General features: G+C 39.3%; 1 long non-coding RNA gene and 1 pseudogene across 2 annotated transcripts in view; both read left to right on the forward strand.

Moving 5' to 3' along the window:
- Positions 1-17857, forward strand: part of LOC125130745 (uncharacterized) — an 88300-nt gene that overhangs the window by 1944 nt on the left and 68499 nt on the right. The window contains exons 2-5 of one of the 2 annotated variants that reach the window (XR_007135790.1): positions 2266-2370; positions 3140-3272; positions 3644-3739; positions 6889-6961. This is a non-coding gene — a long non-coding RNA (uncharacterized LOC125130745). The remainder of the gene's footprint in view (positions 1-2265; positions 2371-3139; positions 3273-3643; positions 3740-6888; positions 6962-17857) is intronic. The other variant, XR_007135791.1, reaches the window with a different exon arrangement.
- On the forward strand, positions 9129-10598 carry LOC125130744 (glycine amidinotransferase, mitochondrial-like; annotated as a pseudogene).

The raw sequence follows: 17857 nt of genomic DNA on the forward strand, positions 1-17857 counted from the left end.
AACCCACTGTCGCACAGTGAGAACTCCGATAAATGATAATTATCTTTGTTTTTTTGGCCATGCCCTCAGCATGTGGAAGTTTCTGGGCCAGGGGTGGAACCAGAGCCACAGCAGTGAAAAATTACAAGATCCTTAGTGGCTAGACCACTTTGTTTTTTTGTTTTTTTTTTTTTTTTAGGGCCATACCTGTGGCCTGTGGAAATTTCCAGGCTGGGGTAGAATCGCAGATATAGCAGCCAGCCTGCACAGCCACAGCAACTCCAGATTCAAACCATATCTGCAGCCTACACCATAGCTGAAGGCAATGCCAGATCCTTAACCCACTGAGCAAAGCCAGGGATTGAACCTGCATCCTCATGGATAGTAGTCGGATTTGTTACCCCTGAGCCATGACAGGAACTTCCATGCTAGACCACTCTTAAACAGTTTCTTAATACCACTTATATCAATTTTCCAATTTCTTAAATGGCTGACTTTTTCTGTAGTTAATTACACACACAGCCTTTTTCATTATTGAAGAACTAAAGAAATTGGATGTGATGTTATATGTTTGACAAGGTAGGGTGGTTCAAAAGTAAGGGCCAGTAGGAAGCAGGCTGAAAACCAGAAACATGAAAATAAGAAATAAATTGTTTACAGGCTGATAGTACATCGAAGTTAAAAGGAATCCAAATTTAACTTTCACAAGAATCTACCTCCTAGCATATGCATAATAATCATAATTTTTGTCAACCTCTCAGTGTTTTCTGTGTAAACTCATTTAAATGACAGATCACTTGGTATAAGGTTCCACACATTTTCCTATTTTCAGCATGTTTTTACAGATATCATGTATTATCCTGGCATTTTGAAATGAGCTGGCTACTTACATTCAGATTTCCACTGAATGTAAAATATTTTGCTTTTCTGTTCTCACTTTCTTACTACTCTGACTTTCCTGGCACAATTACCTGGACTATTCTTGGTTTTCCTTTCGCTGCCCCAATCCTTAATATTTTTTGTGATGTAATAATGATAACTTAAGATTTACTTGACGTTAGTTTTAACATGTGAAGGCAAGAACTATTGTTACCCCCATATTCATATGAGGAAGCCGAGGCATAGAGAAGTTAGATAATTTACCCAAGGGCCTACCGCTAGTGAAAAGCACATCTTGGAATCAAGCACATTTTTTTTTCTAACTGTAGGGCCTGAATTCTTAACCACTATATTCTGAGACAGAGAAAAGCAGTCCTGGACATCAAGTGACTGGTCTGTTGCTGTCAGCTAGGTCTTGGTATTGCTAGGAGCTAGCCTGCCACAGCTTGGCTTTGGTGCCTTCTGTTGAATATAAACTGTTTCAGAGAATATCACCTTCAGAAAAGGTTACTTCATGATGGATCAGAACAAAAATAAGGTTATTACATAATCATGTCTCAACATAGACAAAAACAAATTTTATGTAAGTCACCAAGTGGAATACACAAACTGAAAATATCAAACAATTATGAGCAGCCATTGCTTCTTAACCATTTTATAGATTTATCTTCATTCTAGTCTTCCTTCTTTCTACATAAGATTTATTAATTTACCCGATTGTAGAACTAACCTTGCTGCCTGACAGCATCCAGTTCAGAGCAAAGTCCTTTAAGTCACCAGACAACCCAAATCTTAACATAAGTTCCTTCTAACACCCTCTTACTGAGATGCTGCATGGTTCCCCATAGTGTGTGTGCTCCCTTGCTGCAATGAGTAATTAGCTTAACTTGTTCAACCACAGGTGTGTTCCTGGTGATCTTTGGGTAGAGAGCAATGAAAATTCTTTCTGCACTGTCCTATACCATGCATGTTTATGGAATAGTGGAGCATACTAGTTAGCCATTTCTCATGAGTGAAAAACGTTGGGAACTACCCTCCCATCTCCAGCCATAAGACTGCCATACCATATCTAGAGAGTTACTTTCTTTTTTATAGATTTTTACATAAATTCTCTGTTAAATAGAACCTTATCAAAAGATAGTGAAAAGAAACAAATGATGCTGGACATCATTTTGCAAGGAAAAAAACTTCTGTCAACCCCTATCTTGTACTGTGTGCAAAATAGCTAAAACAGACCATAAATATAAATGTAAAGTTATAAAAAAATTTTTAGAAGAAAACATAGAAAATCTTTGTCATCTCTGGCTAGGAAAAAGAATGTCTTGGATAAACTCCCAAAGCACAATCCATAAAATATTTTTTTTTTTACTTTATAAAATCTTATGTTCTGTGGATGAGACTGTTCAGAAAATGGAAGGACAAGCAACAAACTGGGAGAAAATATTTGCAAAAATACATATCTGATAAATGACTGTATCCAGACTCTATGAAGAACTACAACTTGATAAGAAGGTAAGTAAACCAGTTTTTTAAACATCAGCCTAACTGAATGATCACAAGAAATAATGCTCAGCATCATTAGTCGTTAGAGAAGTGCATATCACAGTTACAATGAAGTGTCACTACTTGGTTTAAAAATAATTCCAGGAGTTCCCATTGTGGCTCAGTGGTAACAAACCTGACTAGTATCCATGAGTATGTGAGTTCTATCCTTGATGATATATTAAGCATCTCTGAGACTGTCAGAACTGGGAAAATATAATCGCATTTCAAAAATTGATTTACAACTTTCAGGAACATATTTATTTAGCAAATGAGATTCCTGTACTGTACTGTAAAGATAAGGGCTTTGAGAGCAAAAACAGACAATTGTGGTAAGCAAGTAGGTAAAAATATAAGAGCAACTTGAGCATCTTCAAAATTGGGTTATAATTTCTGAAATTAACATGAAGCACTGCCCTTTAGGAGCATAAATGGATGCTCTGCTTTAAACCTCGGTAAAAGGAAGACAATGGGAAATAAACTTGGATGATTTAAATGTGCAGATACATTTTGTAACCCCTGTCATATGATTTAGAGATCTAGCAGAGATAAGGTGGATTAATTTGGGATTCATTTTGCAGTTCATGCTAGTAGTTCTGCTCTTGGAAGTCTGTAGTAATCTCTGCCACAGTAGAAAAGTTCTCTCCAGCTAGTAGAAACAAACTTCTATCCTGGGCCTTACCCATCAGTTCTCAGAAGGCCTGCTTTTGATGGGCTTTCTAATTTCCTCTCTTTCCAGTGGCAGTGGCAGCCAGAGTCTTCATTCTGCTTAAGTGCTCCGGGCTCCTAAGAGGCCCTTGGAGAAGACTGCATAGAACCTGGAAACCTTCCAGTTTCACTTAGAGAATTCAGTGTCACTCATAGTTCCCTGGGTGAGTATGAAACTTTGTCAGACCTGCCATAGAACTGTCTCTCTGCATTAGGGGTTCCAGGGAGCCAGGTTGGTTTATTTACCAACTCTTCCAGCATCAGTAGCTACTATTGTCTTTGTTTTTCTGAAGTTTCTTAAGGACTGCCAAGGTAACTTTTTCCTGATGGAGTAAAACTTTGGGGTCGGGCATTTCACATCTAGGTTGTCTTGGGGTTAACCATTTGCACTTTCATATTTTTCACACAACCACCTTTAATTTGTATGTTCGTAGTTAAGGACTCCATACCACCACTTCCCTACCATCTCTTCCTCCTGCTAGGTCTCAGTGAATTATTAAGAAAAACTGCATCTGACTTATCTCCCACTTTTTAGCTGTGAGTTCAAGTTCATCTTTGGCATCAGCCGATTCTGTTTCCAGCTCTGCAGTTCTTTCCAGGTCTCCTAACCTGTACCTGTACCAGAAAGTCTGTAAGTATTGAAAGATTCTCTCATCCTTTCTGTCAGTTGCTAAGTTTAGTCTCCTTTTCTTCTTTCAGCTGTTGAAGGTTTGTCTGGCTCATCTCTCCCTATGACAGAATTTTCCCAAGCCCAGTGGTAGTCTGCATTTTTTGCATTCCCTCCTCTAACTTGTCTATGGTCAAAGAGACAGTGCAGGCTGCAATGTGTACACTAACCATGATGTTCTCTCTTCCCAATGTTCCCAAAAGGAGGGACTTCAGTTATGAAAGGTAAACAATTAACTGATTTTAATAAAATTTGTGGTTGAGTTGAAATAATTTGGGCACTTTAATAGGCTACTGCTATATTGTGATCTTAATGAGGAACCAGTTTAGAGTAGGAAATTGGTTTATCATTTTATTTTAATTGAGCGAAACCCACTTAAACAAGAGTCCAAAAGGAGGTGGAATTGGATGACTTGGTAGATATCTCACTGAACCAGGGGCACTGAGTGCAATGGGACCTCATGAGGGTCTATAACCATGAACTGGTAGGCATTCCATGGCCAAGGAAGCTACCCTTCGCTTTCCTCAGTTTCACCCCAGCCTCTCTTTTGAGAATTCTCTCTCATTCCCACTCTCATTGTTTTTCCACATCCTTTGCCCAAGCTTCAAACCAGCTTTCCTGCTAGAATCATTGGGACCTAAGTCTCTATGCCTGGGGGAAATAACCAAAGTATCCCAGTTTGAATCTGGTTTCTGTCCCTGGTTCTACCTTCTAGAGTGGCAGAATACTAAATATCCTATAGCCTAATTCTGCTACCAGCCCTGCTCTTCCTATGGACTATTTAGCTTCACCTGGTTTCTCTTTCAGTAGCCTCCCTCGTTACTTGAGGTAACTATAGCCTTTGTTTCTTGTAGCCAGGAGAATCTAACCAAAACACTGGGCATTTCTTATTAGTATGTCTAGCACTGGAAGATAGATGACATAAACCTTATCCTTAAGGAGTTTACACTGGAAAAAGACATGCATATTAAGCATTTATATATCATTAAAGGATCATATAAGTAAACGCCAAAATGAGGGGTCAGAAAATCAGAACTGAATGAATGCAGAAAAGATAGATATGGATGTAGGCTTCAGAGAGCTCCTGGGATAGGAAGTGAGGAGGAAGTTATTTTTTAGATAAGTATAAAGTACCTACTTTAAAAAGGATTTGAGCTGGATACTTAGAAATAGGCCGACTAGAATGAGTACTGTTTTCCACCTATGTCTAGTATAGGTGTTAGCCCCATGGAGAGGCCTAGTGAAAAAGAAGCTTGTTCACCTTGGGGCAAATCACCCAAAATGATAGTATAGCTCACCTGACATAAGCCTTTTCAATGGTAAAGAGTTAAATTGGGATTAGTGAAGATGGGCAAGGTGGAGCTTTAAAAAAATACCCAGTCAGGAGTTCCTGTCGTGGCTCAGCAGAAACGAATCTGACTGGCATCCATGAGGACGAAGGTTCGGTCCCTGGCCTCGCTCAGTGGGTTGGGGATCCAGCGCTGGTGTGAGCTGTGGTGTAGGTCACAGATGCGGCTTGGATCCCACGTTGCTGTAGCTGTGGCGTAGGCCAGTGACTACAGCTCCAATTGGACCTCTAGCCTGGGAACCTCCATAGGCTGGGAGTGCAGCCCCCCCAAAAAACAGACAAAAAAATACCAAATCAAACCCAAAGTTGAGCCATAGGGTATTTACTGTCATGTGAAACAGTCAGATTGAAAGAACATGGATGTTACTTTTCATGTGACCCCAAACAATATGGCTTGTCTGGGATTTGTGTGAACTATAGTATGAGAGCCTCTCAGTCTAGTCTGTATTTGGGAACAGTTGCCCACCTATGTTTTAAGCAACGCTGTACATTCTGAGGGCTCTGATCCCTCATTTATAAGTGAAGAAAAAGCCTGATGATATCTAGCATCTTAAATCAGGTCCTCTGTAACTAGGATAGGTGGATTTCTCCTCATGTGAAACAATGATATCAAACAATATACAGGGCAAATGAGGTCTAGGAGGGGAAACCTGTTTTAAACAGGTTTAAAATGTTTAAAACTTACCTTTTATCCCCATATTAAATGTGAGGGAAATAACCACAAATCTTTCACCAAAGTGTAAAGGAGCCAACATTAATCACTTCCTAGATCTAAAACTGCCAAGCTAAAATTTGTCATCAGTGACTGTTTGACCTACTTTTCTTCCATTCTTACATGGGGTCTAATCATTTATTTGCCAAGAGATTAATTAGTTCTCAGAGCCTCCGTGCTAGTTAATAGTCCCAAAATAGACCGCTAGTCCCACTGCCCATTGCTTCTTAGGAGGACTGATTATAGGAGTGACAGAATTTGAGCAAGGTTATGGCTCTCAGTGCCTTTATGCTTGTGAAAGGTGTGACCTCCAGCCATCTTGGCTCACTTGGTCTCTGGTGGGTTACCTTAATTATACTCCTCCCCGCTTTCCTCACGATTCCTGGAGCCTCGAGTAGATTAAACCTGAGTTTCAAGGTGATTGTGACTAGGCAGTATAATACAGTGAATCAAAGTCCGGGCACTTTTAATCAGACTGGGGTTTTAATCATGACTCTACTGCTTTGGTCAGGTTACTTGTCTGTGCTTTTCCCTGATCTCTAAAATGTGAGCTAATAATAGTCCTCATCTCCTAAGACTGTGGTTATTATCAAGTAATAAAACATATAAAGCTGCTCAGCCACAGAGCAAGTACTCAGTACACAGTAGCTGCTTGCATTGTGATGGATAGTTGAAGGCACAACATCTTTCAAGCAGTCGAGGCCTGTGGTAAATTGGATCTTCTGAGGCTGTCAGAGCCTCATGGGGGCTGAGGAATGTGGATGTCTTTGATCACACAGTAAACTAACATAGCAGAATCTAAATTTTGCACACTGTATTCAAATGTAGAAAACATACAGTGCTCTATATTCTGTAACTTGCTTTAATGTTCCCATTGCTTTTGATGACAGGAGGAATGTCACAATTTGCCAGTTATTAAGGACAACTCAGTTTCTTTCTGTTATAAAGAGTCTTTTTAGAGTCAGCTTAACCTCTTTAGGGAAAAATGCTTAATCTTTCGGGGTGGTCTTCCCTGCCTTTCCCTTTCTCAGGAGCCATCTGTTTATTTTTCAGGACCTCCTGGTAATGTAGACGAGGAGGCCGTGCTGTGAATGAGTTCTCCACTGCGTCCTCACTGGTGTTTCAGGTACCATCTGAATCTCATGTTTCAGTGCCTTCCTATCCTGACTTACTAAACACTGAGTCCTAGGGCTTAGGCTTCAGACACCTTAATCAAAAATAACTCCCGAGGAGTTCCCTCCTGGCCTCGTGGTTAGGGACTCGGCATTGTCACTGATGTGGCAAAGAAAGTAGCTGAGGGTACTCATCTAGTTCTAGTATCATGGTTTTGAAAGTTATGAATGTGCTGATTGCTTCTAAATTTGTAACTCTAGTCCAGACCTCTCCCTTGAACTCCAAACGTATATGTATAATCACTTACCTACTAGAAGTCTTCACTAAGATATACAACAGGCATTTCAAATTTGACTTCCAAAATCTAATTCCTGATCTTGCCCCTCAGACCTCATCCTCCAGCAGTCTTTCCCAACTTAGTTGATGACAGCTGTTTCCTTCTAGTTACTCAGTTCAGAAGCCTTCGAGTTGTCTTGAGCTCCTACTTTTGCTAATATCCCGTATTATCCAGTCTTTGAGGGAGATCCAGTTACTTTTACCTTAAAAGTATGTTCTGAATCCAGTCATTTCTTACCACTTCCACTGCCTGTAACTGTGGTCCAGACCTCTCTCATCTCTCACATGAATAATTGCAGTTGACTTCTAACCAGTCTCCTTACTCTCACCCTTACAGTCAGTTCTCAACAAAGTAGTCAGAGTGGTCCATCTAAAATTCACATCATGTCAGTTCCTCTGCTCACAGTCTTCCAGGGGCTTCCTATCTTATTCAGAGTAAAAGCCAAAATCTTTTCCTATGAAGGCCTTTTGGAACTGTATTCCTTCTCCCTTGTCTGCACCTTGACTTCATCTTCTATTCTTTCCCCCTTAAATACTCTGTTCCAAGCCAGATTGGCCCCCTGCTATTCTTCAGACATGTCAAGTATACTTCCTCAGGGCCTTCATACTTGCTATTCCCTCTCCTAGAATGCATCAGATTTCTGGCGTGCCACTTCACTTCCTTCAGGTATGATCAAATGTCAACTTATTAGGGAGATCTTTTGTGACAAACCTAATTTGTATGGCAAAATCTAGAAGTTGCCCTCCTCTATTCTCCTTAGGAATCTCCAGCTAATAGATTTTTTCAAAAAATCAAATATATATTTTTTAATTTTCACAATGAAATTTTTAAAAATGATGGAAAGGGGCAACAAAATGTCCCCAAGGACAAAGGAATTCAACAGAAAAATGTTGACCTAAAGAAAAAGAAAATGATTGTCCAACATCCCAACATGAACTTTCAGAAATGTCATGCTTAAATTGAATCTAAGAAGAAAAATCACCCCACGGAAGTAAAAGACCTCAAGAAAGAAACGGTCAGGTAATAGAAAGTGACATGAGATGATCGGAAGAATCGAAGCATGAAGCAGTAGGTATCAAAGGAAAAACAAGAAAAAACAAAACCATTTCAGAAAATAAAAACTAAATTTTCTCACATTATCATGCTGTGTACATGTATGTGTAACTGGGTCACCATGCTGTACAGTAGAAGAGAAAATTGTATTGGGGAAATAACTATTAAAAAAAAGAATATCAATGTTTAAAAAAAATAAAGACTAAATTATAATAAGCAAAAAGGAGGTCTACTTGTGGACCATTGGGTGTGGGACAGTGCTGCCAATGTAGTGCCTGTGCAGGAAGCAGTGCACTATGTCAGGTCTCTGCTTGGAAGAACTGTTAACAGGATGGGTGCAGTGAACTTTCCAGAACTCCCAGGTAGCTACAGCTTCCTCCCAGAATTCCTCTGCAGCTGACGACACTGTCCAAGATCCTTTGCCCAAGGACCACCTTGTCTCCTTTTACAATGGATGGGACCCCTTAGAGGAAGTGATATTGGGCAGAGCAGAAAATACCTGTGTTCCACCATTCACTGTGGAGGTGAAGGCTGCGGCATATGGAGGTTCCCAGGCTAGGGGTCAAATTGGAGCTTTAGCTACCAGCCTACACCACAGCCACAGCAACGTGGGATTTAGGCCATGTCTGTGACCTATACCACAGCTCATGGCAACACCAGATCCTTAACCCACTGAGTGAGGCCAGGAATCGAACCCATGTCCTCATGGATACTAGTTATATTTGTTACCACTGAGCCACGACAGTAATTCCTATGCAATATTTTTAAAATGAAAGGGAAGAGTTCCCTGATGGCCTAGCAGTTAAGGCCTTGATGTCACTACTGTGGCTCAGGTGACTGCTGTGGCATGAGTTCAGTCCCTGGCCAGGGAACCTTCTACCCCAAGTGAAGGGAAAAAAAATGAAGGGAGTGACAGTGAGGAGCCTGAACCCAGTGAGCTTGTTGAAGTATAAAACTCCTGATTTTAAGTCTCTGGGTTTTTATGGTGCAATGCCTCAAGACATCCTGATAGCTGTGGGGAATGAGATTATCAAGACTTCTGTGACTTGGCATGCTCACTTCTCTGAATACTGTACATACAGAGCAATTATCAAAGACTACTTCTGCAAAGTGGGGCCAGGTGGGCAATGTCTCCTAAGCTCACAATGGCTAATGACCTTTATGACCAGGATTAGCCCATACCATCTGTAGAAGACAGAACCAAATTGGCTGTTCAGAAAAATTTGTTTAAACTGGATTCCGACTATGCTGTGATACTGCTGACTTCATTCAAACTAGAAGAGCTATCTCTGCACAGAGATGGCCAGGTTACAAACTATATGGGCTTGAGTGGATGCATAAGCATCTCACTCCAGGCTACAGTGTGCACATCATCTCCTTCAAAGACCCTAATCCAGTGCACATTGATACCACCTTCCAAGTGGGAGGTGTCATGCTTTCCAAGCCCAACAACTGTGTCACCAGAGCACTCTTTTCAAGAAAGCAGGATGGACCATAGTTACTCCTCTAATACCAGTCATCCAGATGATAATGCCATTCTGGATGTTGTCCAAGTGGCTTTCCATGAATTTATTTTGGCTATGCCTGCAGCATACAGCAGCTCCCAGGCCAGGGATGGAACCTGCACCACAGCAGCAACTCAAGCCACAACGGTGACAATGCCAAATCCTTAACCCATTGCACCATCAGGGAGCTCCGTCCATGAATATCTTAATGCTAGACAAAAATTGTGTCATGGTGGGGAGTTCCCATCGTGGCGCAGTGGTTAACGAATCCGACTGGGAACCATGAGGTTGCGGGTTCAGTCCCTGCCCTTGCTCAGTGGGTTAACGATCCGGCGTTGCCGTGAGCTGTGGTGTAGGTTGCAGACGCGGCTTGGATCCCGTGTTGCTGTGGCTCTGGCGTAGGCCGGTGGCTACAGCTCCGATTCGACCCCTAGCCTGGGAACCTCCATATGCCGCGGGAGTGGCCCAGAGAAATAGCAAAAAGCCAAAAAGCCAAAAAAAAAAAAATTGTGTCATGGTGGATGTCAATGAAGTTCTGATTCAAAGGATGTTTGAAAAGCAGGGTATTAGTACCATTAAGGTTAATATTTGTAATGCCAGCTCCTTGGGAGGAGTCTTCCACTGCTGGACCTGTGATGTTGGGCATTGAGGCACCCTACAGTCCTACTTTGACTGACCAGGTCTGCTGGGACATGGGACATGGCCTCAAATAAACCTAGGAAGCTTAGGGACAAGGTTCATTCTCCTGCTTTAAAAAGTGCATGACCTTTAGTGCTTTAAACAATCATATTTTTATTACTTTTCTTTGATAAAAGGAAAATAATTTGCATTAGGTGTTATTCTCTACTCCTAAATTTTTTACTGTTTAGCTTCAAACATAAAAATTTGGTGAATGTCTACCAGAAGAAAAATAATTCATTTAAGTAACTTGGCCACTAAAATATTTAACCATCTACCTCTGTTTTTAATTTTCTTTCCAAAAGGCAGCTTGAAATGTTAGTCCTAATCTTCACTTTTATTTCTTTTTTGCTAGACTTGTGAATGTTTGTATCACTTCTTTTTTTTTAAATGAAAGATTTAGAATGTACACAGATCTTAAGTAGAACCAGATCATACTCTCTTTTTATAATAAGGAATTTGGGTAATTTTTAATTTTTTGTTTTAAAAAATAACCTAGAATATATAAACATTTAAATGAAATTTCCATGACTATTTTTAATATTCTCATCTTAACATTGGTGATATTTGCTACTAAAAATCTTTCCATATAATTTGCCTCATTTCAAGTGATTTATTTTAATCTTTTTTTTCTTCTGTGTCCTAAAATTTCCAGAAATAGTTAGAGCAATAGGATATAACTATCAGTTCCCATTACTAAATTTTGATGTTTAGTATCTAGTAGATACATTAATGCCACAGGATTCATTTTTGCCTTTTCCCTTTCCATATTTATTTGTCCTGTCTCTGACAGTCAAACACCTGGTTCCCATTATCTTTAATGTATTTACTTATTTGATTAATTCCACTCTATGTAGTACATCTCTCATTGCCAGAATGGCCCTATTTTCCATATTGATGCCTTCCTCTACCACTTGAGCCTCAGCACCCAGCACCTGGCACCCTCCTACTTTGACAGGCTAGTCTCTTCACTCCACTTGGGCTCTGAAATCCCATACTGCTGCCACCCCACGTAGACATCTTTCTCCAGCCCTGACTCCATACTCAGCTGTGGACGCTCAGCTTGCCATTTCCTTCCCTTTTTTTTTTTTTTTTTTGGTCTTTTTGTCTTTTTAGGGCCGCACCCATGGCATGTTCCCAGGATAGGGGTCCAATCGGAGCTACAGCTGCCAGCCTACGCCACAGCCATGCCAGAGCTGAGCCGCGTCTTTGACCTACACCACAGCTCATGGCAACACCGGATCCTAACCCACTGAGCAAGGCCAGGGATCAAACCCGCAACCTCATGGTTCCTAGTCGGATTCGTTTCTGCTGCACCATGACGGGAACTCTGCCATTTCCTTCTAATGGCCTTGACTGAATTGTCACAAAAAGAAGGAAAGGGGAAATTACAAGGAGAAAGGGAATAGAAAGAGGAAGGAGGAACTTACCTTTTTGAAGCTATGAAAATACATTTTAAAAATTTTAAATATAGAACACAAAAGCAAACAAGTTTTTTAAAAAAATAATCAGGGATAACATCCATAGCCTATTCTCAATTACATCTTAAAGCAACATTTGCCCTTTTTTGCTCATGCAGCAGTGGATAATAAAACCTAACAACTCAAAAAGATTAAAGTTCATTAGAAAGAAATTGATTTTTTTCAAGTCTGTTCATCACTGAAACTATTTAACTATATGAAATAAAGAGATATTTTTCACCATGAGCTGTGGTGTAGGTCACAGACACAGCACAGATCTGTGTTGCTGTGGCTGTGGCGTAGGCTGACAGTTGTAGCTCTGATTAGACCTCTAGCCTGGGAATCTCCATATGCCATGGGTGAGGCCCTAGAAAGCAAAAATAAATAAATAAATAAATAAAGGTGTTTTCCTTTCACTTTTTCCATGGATGAAGAAACTGTCACTGTCTGTCACTAAAGAGCAGATGCAGGTTTGTGGCCAATAAGTAAACTTGATGCTACAATATTACATATTGCTTCCAAAGACAGAGTTGGCAACTTATCCCAATGTGTGCCATTGATAATTTACATATATATTTTCCTGGATTAAAAAAAATATGGTTTCCATAAATAGTAGATTTTAGAAAAACACCAGATAATCTCCAACAGAGGAATATTTTATACGATACCTGACTGGTACTCCTGTAAATTGTTAAGGTCATCAGAAACCAGGAAAGTCTGAGGAGCTATCACAACCTAGAAGCACCTAAGGAGACACAACATGTAAATGTAATCTGGCATCCTGTTTGGGATCCTGGAACAGAAAGGGAACATTAGAGAAAAACCTAGTGAACTCCAAGTAGAGTGTAGAGTTTAGTTAATAGCAATAGATCACCATTGGCTCCTTAGATTTAACAAATGTACTACAGTAATATAAGGTGTCGACAATAGGGTAAACAGGGTAAGGTCCACACAAGAATGCTCTCTGCTATCTTTGCAACTGTCCTGTAAATCTAAAACTATTCTAAAATTCATTGTTTATGGAGAGAAAAATGAAATTATGTAAGTACAAGAAAAAAACAAGGTTGAACTTCTCTATTGGGAATAGGAGATGTTTCTTAACTGTGACTCAAAACTTAGAAGGGGAAAGATAAATCTGGAAGATTTTTTTAAAACTTGTGGGTTATTTTGCTTGGGCTGCCATGATAGGACACAACTTGATGGCTTAAACAGAAACTGATTTTCTGACAATTCTGCAGACTGTAAAGTCTGAGATTGAGATGTCAGGAGGGTTGGTTTCTTCTGAGGCCTTTCTCCTTGATTTATAGATGATCATCTTCTCTTTGTCTTCATGTGGTCCTCCCTCTGTGTTTGTGTTCTGATAGCCTCTTCTTAGAAGAGCATCAGTCATATTGAATTAGGGTTCATGATTATGACCTCATTTCACACTCATTACCTTTTAAAAGGCCTAATCTCCAAATACAGTCATATTCTGAGGTACTGGGGGTTAGGACCTCAACACAGGCATTTTTTTGGGGGGGGGAATTATTCAATCAATACCAACTTGCATGACAGAAAACACTATAATTGAAAATACAAATAGCAAACTGAGAAAATTTTGCAACTTATGTCACAAAGGGTTAAAGTCCTTAATATGTAAAGACTTTATAAAAATAGAAATGGTAAAGACTAAGAATCATATAGAAAAATGAACAAGGGATACTGAGTAGATAGTTCATAGAAAAAGAAATACAAAAACATTAGAAAACATCTCTGAGTTGCCCTCGTGGCTCAGTGGTTAATGAATCCGACTAGGAACCATGAGGTTTCGGGTTTGATCCCTGGCCTTGCTCAGGGGGTTAAGGAACCGGCATTGCCATGAGCTGTGATGTGGGTTGCAGATGCGGCTCAGATCCCGCGTTGCTGTGGCTCTGGTGTAGGCCAGTGGCTACAGCTCCAATTTGACCCCTAGTCTCGGAACCTCCATATGCTGCGGGAGCATCCCAAGAAATGGCAAAAAGACAAGAAAAAAAAAATCTCACCTTGGCTCATAATAAAAATCTCATTTTCTACCTATAAGATTGGCAGAAATCCAAGACTTTGTGTTACTAGACTCTGTTTAACAGGCACTTTCATACATTGCTTATAGGAATTTTTAAAAAATGACATAAACCTCATGGAGAGAAACTTAGCAATATCTAGAAAAATATGCAAATGCTCTTCTACCCAGAAATTCAAATTCTAGGAATTTTTCCTAAGGATTCACTTGAAAAAATATGAAAAGGTGTTCACAAATGGTTGTTCACTGTAGCACTATTTGTAATAGAAAAGACTGGAAATAATCCAAATATCCAGCAGTAGGGGACTAGTTGACTAAACTTTGGTATATTTGTAGAATAGAATCATAGGTACCTGGGCAAAGGAATGAAGAAGATCTCTATACCACCACGGAGAGATTTCTAGAATAGATCATAAAGTGAAAAACAAGGTAGAGAAAAAATACACTTTAATATATGATTGTTTAAGAGAAGAATAATATTAAGCATTTGCCAAAAACTGCTAATGTCCTTTTAAAATGACTCAGGAGTCAGACTGAAGAGGCTTCCTCTGACCAAAGATGGGACAGTTTGAGGATCAACAAAATGACAACTGCAGTAAGTAGAATACATCAGATATTACTAGGTCCATGAGTTATATGTTATTGAAGTCAAAAACTCATTGTTTTTGGAGATTGCTAGAGAGCCAACTAATCTTTCTGAAAATTAGTAAATAAGAGGGGAAAATTAAGTATTTTACTTGCTTTAATTATATGAACTGTATCTTGGGACAGTCAGATGATGAAGGAAAGTATCCTGGATAATAAAAGAAAGACTGATGAAATTAGAATATCACCATTCTGCAAGCCTTTAATAAAGTAATTCATCTACTAATGTTGATCATTAATGGCCACTAACATTACAAAGAAAAGACAAAGCATTAAGTACCTACCTGCTGATGGAAATGTGCACCTCCACCTGTGAAGGAGGACTGTTGCCACGTAATCAAACCCGAATCTGAGCAAATCTCGTTCTGCCAGGTGTTTTCAAGAATAGGAACAGAGAAACATGTTAAACAACAGCACATGGATGAGATCAGTAAATCAAGACAATGAGAAGTTGTACAGGAAAACATTTTATCAGTTTATTGCAAGGGAAATAGGAAATATCAAGGGAAAAAATAAATGGGGTGGGGGAACTTTTAGATTAAAAGAGACATATCCTTTAGATTAAAGAGTTGTGTCAACCAGATGAAATTATGGACCTTGTTTGGGCCCCATTTTAAACAAACCAGTCTTAAGGACCTCTTTCTCTTGGCACTGTAATGAGTTTCTACTGTAAATGTGTGTGTCAATTCATTAGGTTGTAGTTAATTAAATGCTTCAGCTTTCTTTGAAATTTAAAATAATTTAATGCATCACCAACAGGTGGCAGCATATCATGGTTTCGTCACAGTATTGGGCCTGCCCTGGTGTCCTTGCTGGACAACTTTCCTTGTTAGAATCTTTTTTAAGGGAAAGAGACTATCGAGCTTATCAAATTCAGTTTCTTCAATTTACATTTATGGAAACCTGGAGATGAAGTAAAAGCAAAGAACACAATCTGTTCATTTGCCAAAAAGGGTGGGGTTTGAGAAAGAGATCAGTCTTTTGTGCATTTGTGAGAACAATCTCTGTATACTTCACACTGAATTTGGGCTATTTCCACAATATTCCTTTTAGCTACTCAAGTAAATTCAGGCTGTGTGGCAGAAAACATTTCCTAGTTCTCAAATGGATATATCACTTTGTAGAGTAAAGACTATATTTCTTAGTCAAGTAAAACAAAAGGTTGATAAGCCTCAAAATACAGAGATTCCCTAGTCCACTTCCATTTTAAAATATTTTTCAGTTGACAGAGGCATTGCCCTGTGTTAATCACTGGACCTTCACAATTAGGGGGAAGGATTATTTTCTTTTTTTCTTTTTCTTTTTTTTTTCTTTTTTTGGCCACCCAAGGCATATGGAGTTCCCAGGCCAGGGATCAGATCTGAGCTATAGTTGTGACCTAAGCCACAGCTGCAGCAATGCTGAATCCTCAACCCACCCTCCCAGCCCCAGGGATCTAACCTGTGTCCTAGCAGTCCCAAGATGCTGCCGATCCTGCTGCACCACTGTGGGAACTCCTGATTATCATCTATTTTACAGACTAAGAAATGGAGGCTCAGAGAATAAAATGCCCTCATAAGTGGAGAACATGTACTCATATCCAGCTCATTCATTCATTCACTGAAAACAAGGATTTATTAAGTTTCTAGTATGTGCCAGCACCATACTAGCTGCTGGAGATGCTTAGAGTAACCAGGAATACACCTCCAAAACATCTTGATCTCTGTCCTTAAAGGACTATAGTGAACTTCAGGACACCAAATTTCTGCTTCTTTCTGCCACACACACATCTGCACAGCGCCCTGTACACATAGTTGATACCCAGCAAATATCTGTTACATTGAGTAATCTGGGCACACCCCAAAAGCCCTTGAGGCCAATGAATTATAATGAGGGTTTTACATTTAGTCAAATATTACAGGCTCAGGACAATTTTAACAGAATTTTTATTCAGTTTACTTAAACTGAAAAAAAGCCCAGTTCATCCATTTCTCCCACACTCTAGCCCCCACCTCTAACCACCATCCCTGCCACTAATCTATTCTTTGTATCTTTAAGCTTGGTTTTGGTGGGGGATTTTTGTTTGTTTTTTGCTTTTAGACTCCACATATAAGAGAGATCATATGGTATTTGTCTTCTGACTTATTTCACTTAGCATAATACCCTCAAAGTCCATCCACATTGTCACAAATGGCAATATTTTTTATCAATATATGTGTATGTGTATCCATTCATCCAGCAATAGACATTTAGGTTGTTTCCATATCTTGGTTATTATAAATAAAATTTCAGTGAACGTGGTAATGCATGTATCTTTTCAAATTAGTATTTTCATTTTCTTCAGGAAATGGAGGAGGAGTTGATTGCATGATAGGTCTATTTCTTTTCTTTCTTTCTTTTTTTTTCTTTTTTTTTTTTTTTTGGCCTTGCCTGCAGCATGCTGAAGTTCCTGGGCCAGGGATCAAACCTGTGCCACAGCTGTATCCAGAGCCACAGCAATGACCATGTCAGATCCTTAACCCACTGAGCCGTGAGAGGACTTCTGATAGTTCTATTTTTAATTTTTTAAGGAACTCGCATACCGTTTTCTATCATGGATTCACCAATTTACATTCCCACCAACAGTATGCAAGGGTTCCCTTTTCTCCACACCCTTACCAACACTTGTTAGTTCTTACCTTATGGATAATAACCATTCTGACAAGTGTGAGGTGAATCTGATTGTGTTTTTGATTTACATATCTGTAATGATTAATAATGTTGAGCATCTTTCATGTACTGATTGGCCATCTATATATCATTGGGAAAATATCTATTCAGATCTTCTGCTCATTTTTAAATCAGATTGTTCAGCTTTTTTATATATTGAGTTTTATGAGTTACTTACATCTTGAATTTAGCCTCATCATATTATCATGTATATGATTTGTAATTATTTTCTCCCATTCAGTAGGTTGTCTTTTCATTTTGTTGATGGTTTCCTTTGTTGTACAGAAAGAAACTTTTTAATTTATTGTAGACCCGTTTGTTTAATTTTTCTTTTATTGCTTTTGCTTTTGATATCAGATTTAAAAAATTATTGCCAAGACCTGTGTCAAGGGGTTAACTACCTGTGTTTTATTCTAGGAGTTTTATAGTTTCAGGTTTTATATTCAAGTCTTTAATCCATTTTGAGTTAATTTTTGTGTATGATGTAAGATAATGGTCCAGTTTC

Source organism: Phacochoerus africanus, chromosome 7 (genome assembly GCF_016906955.1).
Source record: "Phacochoerus africanus isolate WHEZ1 chromosome 7, ROS_Pafr_v1, whole genome shotgun sequence".
Classification (NCBI taxonomy): Eukaryota; Metazoa; Chordata; class Mammalia; order Artiodactyla; family Suidae; genus Phacochoerus; species Phacochoerus africanus.